This window comes from Patagioenas fasciata, chromosome 5 (genome assembly GCF_037038585.1).
Source record: "Patagioenas fasciata isolate bPatFas1 chromosome 5, bPatFas1.hap1, whole genome shotgun sequence".
Taxonomy (NCBI): domain Eukaryota; kingdom Metazoa; phylum Chordata; class Aves; order Columbiformes; family Columbidae; genus Patagioenas; species Patagioenas fasciata.
In genome coordinates, this window is record NC_092524.1 from 19,407,775 (window position 1) to 19,413,774 (window position 6,000).

A 6,000-nucleotide genomic window follows, 5' to 3' on the forward strand; every position below is an offset into this window, starting at 1 on the left:
ACATTGTGAGCCCTCTCTATCGAGTGACTCGTAAAAAGAACCAATTTGAGTGGGGCCCTGAACAACGACAAGCCTTTGAACAAATTAAGCGTGAGATAACTCATGCGGTGGCCCTTGGACCAGTCCGAACTGGACTAGATGTTAAAAATGTGCTCTACACCGCAGCCGGAGATAACGGACTTACCTGGAGCCTCTGGCAGAAAGCACCAGGAGAAACCCGAGGTCGACCCTTAGGTTTTTGGAGTCGAGGATACAAAGGATCTGAGGCCAACTATACTCCAACTGAAAAGGAGATACTAGCAGCATATGAAGGAGTTCGAGCTGCTTCAGAAGTCATCGGCACTGAAGCACAGCTCCTCCTGGCACCTCGACTGCCGGTGCTGAGCTGGATGTTCAAAGGGACGGTTCCCTCTCCACATCATGCAACCGAAGTTACATGGAGTAAATGGATTGCACTGATCACGCAACGAGCTCGAATTGGAAGTCCCAACCGTCCAGGGATATTAGAAGTTATTACAGACTGGCCAGAAAGCAAAGACTTTGGGATGTCTCCAGATGAGGAGGAAGTAAAACTTGCTGAAGAAGCACCACCATATAATACGCTTTCAGAGACTGATAAGCAGTATGCACTGTTCACAGATGGATCCTGTCGTCTTGTAGGAAAACATCGAAGGTGGAAAGCTGCTGTGTGGAGTCCCACACGACAAGTTACAGAAGCCACTGAAGGACAAGGTGAATCCAGTCAGTTTGCAGAAGTGAAAGCCATCCAGCTGGCTTTGGACATTGCTGAACGAGAGAAGTGGCCAATACTTTATCTCTATACTGACTCATGGATGGTAGCAAATGCCTTGTGGGGGTGGCTACAGCAATGGAAGAAAAGCAACTGGCAGCGCAGAGGTAAACCCATTTGGGCTGCCACACTGTGGCAAGACATTGCTGCTCGGCTAGAGAGCCTGCCTGTGAAAGTTCGTCATGTAGATGCTCATGTGCCTAAAAGTCGAGCCACCGAGGAACATCTGAACAACCAACAAGCGGATCAAGCTGCTAAGATTAAAGTAGCTGAGGTGGACTTGGACTGGCAACATAAAGGTGAACTTTTCCTAGCTCGGTGGGCCCATGATGCTTCAGGGCATCAAGGTAGAGATGCAACATACAAATGGGCTCGTGATCGAGGGGTGGATTTAACTATGGACACTATTTCACAGGTTATTCATGAATGTGAAACTTGCGCCGAAATCAAACAAGCAAAACGGTTAAAACCTGTATGGTATGGGGGGCGATGGTTAAAGTATAAGTATGGAGAAGCTTGGCAAATTGATTATATTACACTTCCACAAACACGTCAAGGTAAGCGTTACGTACTTACAATGGTGTAAGCAACCACTGGATGGTTGGAAACATATGCCGTACCTCATGCTACAGCCCGAAATACTATCTTGGGCCTTGAGAAGCAAGTCCTCTGGCGGCACGGTACGCCAGAAAGAATTGAATCAGACAATGGTACTCATTTCAAAAACAGTATTATAGACAATTGGGCCAAAAAACATGGTATTGAGTGGGTATATCATATTCCATATCATGCACCAGCCTCTGGGAAAATTGAAAGGTACAATGGTTTGTTAAAAACTACACTAAAGGCACTTGGTGGTGGAACCTTTAAAAACTGGGATTCACATTTAGCAAAAGCCACTTGGTTGGTCAACACTAGGGGATCAACCAATCGAGCCGGGCCTGCCCAATCAGAAATTCTACGTACTGTAGAAGGAGATAAAGTCCCTGTAGTACACATGAAAAATATCTTAGGAAAGGCAGTCTGGGTTACTCCTGCCTCAGGCAAAGGCAAACCTATTCGTGGGATTGTTTTTGCCCAGGGACCTGGCAGCACCTGGTGGGTGATGCTTAAGGATGGAGAAGTTCGGTGTGTACCTCAAGGGGATTTGATTTCAGGTGAAAATATGCAATGCTGAACTGTATGATGTGAATTGCTGCACTAACAATGTTTAATAAGTGTCTTTCAGATCAAGACAATGGTGATGAAACTAGAGCTAGCTTCTTCGAGTGGCGCCCGACACCTTCTTGGAAGTTGGTGTCCTTAACCCACAAACAGTGGTCATGAGATGCACTTGGACCATTTTTCCTGCCCTGGGAGACTGTTGTGACAAAATGAACTTAATGAACTTTTCAAAGGATGGTCCACTGATTAATTACTCCTGTGTATATATGTACATATGTATATATATATATATAGTAGTAGTGATTAATTAGATTGTATTGATAGATTGTATTGATAAGGTTTAAGTATTCAGTGAATGTCATATTATAAGGGGTGGAATGTCTTGGTTTTGTTAAAAAACAAGTTTCTCTTTTAGTGAATTTCTGCCTGTCAGCTAAAGCCTTCATATTAGCTGCATTTTCCTGGAGAACCCAACACATGTTTTGGTTAAACCTAGCAATGGAATGCAAACTTATTGATAAGCACGGATGGACATCTTGCGAGAGGGGCAACGAGAAACTGGTGACCGAGAGACTGACCAACGGTGTATAACATTCCATTCACGTGAATACTTCATATAAAAGTGGGAGATCACGAGGATCTCGTCCCTTTTGTCTCTTTTCCCTTTTTTTCCTCATGGCTGACATTAGGAGAGGACCTTGCTGGTCGTCCCTGCGAACTGAGGCCTAGTGAGAGACTGAATCCAGCTCCGGTTGGCTACAGAGTCTAATCCAGGACTTTGGGTGCTGGCTCTGCAGTTGCTGAGACTTACAAGATTGGTTTTGTATATTTTGTATTATTTTCTCTATTCTTATTAGTAGCATTAGTAAAACATCTTTAACTTTTCCAACTCTCTTCTCTCTGTCCTTCTTTCCCTCCCGATCGCCTGTCCTGAGTGGGAAGGGGGGAGAGGGAGGGGCAAAAGGGGGAAGTGGGGGGGAGAAGAGGTTAACAATACATCTGCCAGGGTTTGATTGTCACCCCGCAATCCTAACTTTTGCATAAGCTAAATTATTTTACCCTTTTTTTTTTTCTTTCCAACGCCACTGCTGTTATGGGTCTTTAGTTTCCCATCCCTCTCCTAACAGAGATTTTCATTTACTAGTCACAGCCATTCATCTCCACATATCTTGAAGGATGCAGATGCTCATAATGCAATTTCTTCGATTGCTCCATACCCTGCTAAAACAACAGTAAGAACACAATCTTCAAGAGAAAAAACAGACAAATGACAAAAAACCCAACAAAAACATAAAACAAAACCCACAAACCCAGAGACTCTGAGCATTCCACAATTAATAATTAAAAAATACTTTATCTACTGTAACAGCAGAAGGCCATGCTCAATAAGTCTTAAAAGTATAATAGGACAGGAAGCAGTACAGCTTAGAGGAGCTTAATGAAAGCGTAACTGAAAATAATTTCCCAAGGAGATAATGAGAAAGTGAAGGATTTGGTACAGAAGAATCTACATATTTGGAAAAAAAAAAAAAAAAACAAGTTAGTTACCGAATAATTATTTACTCCGTCACTTCCTAGGCTGTAGGTGTAAGTTGAATCTGCGTTAGAGAAAACATCACCATCAGGCTCAGACAAGGTAAAAGGCTGAAGTCAACATTTACTACGTTTTCACTGTATCACTCACCAGAAAAACTTGCTTTGTAAAAGCAGTCAGAATGCAAAATAATAGGCAGGAACATTTATATCAGGAAACAATGACTACAGAAGATGGGTGCAGAGCCAGGAAAGCACAAGCCTCACAGATAGGCCAAAGGGAGAGTTTAAGATATCCAACTAACTAATTAGTTTGCTAAAAATTATGGGCAAGTATTGTGAGTCTCTTACTGATAGTGGGCTCACCTCCAAACCATTCTCTGTACCACAAAGAGGCCTAGAGTAGGACACAGCCCTTTCTGCAAGAAGCTGAGTAAAGCTTAAAGGCTATAAACCTGGCATTGGCAAGTCTCTTCAGTTATTCAAGAGAAGCTGAGGAGAGGCTATGTAGGGGTTACATTTTCTCAACACAGAATACCCAAGGACACTTCTACAACTTGCAAGTGGCTGTGCCTACTTATTCAACAGCACTTTTCTCCTCAGAGCTCCACCAAAGCACACGATTTAAACACACCGTTAAACTTACTCGATTAATTATCAACACCAACATAAACAGAGATCATCTGTGTTTCCATCTCCAAATAGGTCTTGCTACCACAGTGCACACTCTTGGGGTCCTCAAGCCCTGGGATGTGTTATCCGTCTACCACACCAGTCCACGTGGCCACCATAATGGCCTTTTTTTAAAGGCCCTTTAACTTACTGTGCGAATAGCGGGTAACAAAGAGGAAATCACCCCTTACTTCAGCTCGCACACCAGCCACACACACACAAAGCCCTCCAACGGCCCCTCCTCGCAGGCCTGACTGCTGGACTGGGGGCGGCTTCCTCCTACCTGCCGGCCGAGCTGGGCCGGAGGACTGCGCGAGGCCTTCCCGCCGCCCGGCAACCACCACCGCGCGGCCGCGGCCTCGGCCCCGGCCCCGGACCTGGCGCTCGCGGCTCCGCCCCCGGCGCTCCGCCCACTCCCGCGGCACCGCCCTTTGCCGCGGCCGCCTGTCCCGCCGGGAGAGCAGCGCGAACAGTCGGAGACACGTTCCGCAGTGCTGTGGACGCTAGGGAGAGACAAAGCCTCACCGCTGCCTGGGCGCAGACGAAGAGGGTTTGGGGGTCCTTCCGAGGCAAGATTGGATCCTGGTTGTAAAGAGCAGAGAAGGATGCTTGCGGGGGAAGCGTGGAAATGTAAACAGCAAGAGCAAAGTGAGGAAGGCAGGGCTGGGCACGGTGCTGAGAACAGGAACCCAACGGAAACGCAGCAGGGCCCTGCATGGGATTTGGGCCACTGAAGGAGTCAGGGTGACCATAGGAGGTGGGTTGAGGGCATCTCCGTTCCAAACAGCATCTCAAACCTTCTTTGTGGGCTGACAGATAACTAATAATACCATCATGCGAGAAGGTGATTGCACACCCCTGCATTTAGCCTGCATACAGGGAACAGCCTCCCTGAGGCAATCACTCCGTTAGCTCAAGTGGTAAGTGGCTATGTTGAGGACTGAAAAAGATGACTTGTGACATCTAACAAGGCTGGTTTCACCAAATAATTTTACATTTAAAAAACAAACAAAAATACTAAATGACTAAATTTCCAGACCAGAGCAACCAAAAGATTAGACACAGCAGAATGAAATTTGTCACAATGTGGACCCAACAGATGTGGTTCAGCTTTTTTTGGAGACATGATCAGACATCTCTGTTGATGCAAGAGTGCAACTTCGGTGCAGTTCTGTGAGCAGTAATGTCCTATTCTTTCCCCATTCACCATCTCCCAGTTGGAGATTGCCATGGCATCATCCTATTCCTTTTTCACTATTCAACTGCAATATGAATAAAGAATACTTACTAATTTCGGGGCTGGGGGGTGGTGTGGAATTTTCTGGGACATCAGAAAATCACATTGCCATCAGTGCCAAGTGTGCACCCAGGGCACAAACAGGCTAGTGTACAGGATTAACTTCCTGTGGCTTAATGAGTTACTGTGCATCTGGAGAGTCATTTTAACTGACCATGTTAATAGCCCTTCCACTCTCACAACCGAACATGCTTGCTTTCCTGTAATGTGATTTATTTTAAAAAAGCAAGGGACTAAGACACAATGCAGTCTGTTTTCACAGCTTCGCTGAGAGGCAGGAATTCATTAAACCAGGTTAATTCAATCATCCAGACTCATCTGTCCATAAATTAAATTTGCCTGTTTGAACACATGCATTACTTGATCTTTTAGACTTATCACCACATAATTATTCAGAACATTGCTTTTGCCATTCTCACTCACACTTCGGAGAAATCCACATTTCCACACTTCAGATACAGGATTCATAAAACAGGCACATAGGAAAATGTGATCACACCTCTCAGTGGCCCCACATGAAAAGCCTGCTTTTTTAGGGGCTTAC

At 45.2% G+C, this 6,000-nt stretch overlaps 1 protein-coding gene across 10 annotated transcripts in view; it reads right to left on the bottom strand.

Annotated features, from left to right (window-relative positions):
- LRRC56 (leucine rich repeat containing 56) overlaps nucleotides 1–4,547 on the bottom strand; it is a 78,269-nt gene extending 73,722 nt beyond the window's left edge. For 2 of the 10 annotated variants that reach the window (XM_071809052.1, XM_071809041.1), the window contains exons 1-3: nucleotides 4,443–4,483; nucleotides 3,503–3,552; nucleotides 3,014–3,175 (exon numbers count right to left, since the gene is read on the bottom strand). The gene's annotated coding sequence lies outside the window, so the exon portion shown is untranslated. The other 8 variants (XM_071809046.1, XM_071809044.1, XM_071809042.1 and 5 more) reach the window with 8 other exon arrangements.
- Nucleotides 4,548–6,000: the final 1,453 nt, after the last annotated feature.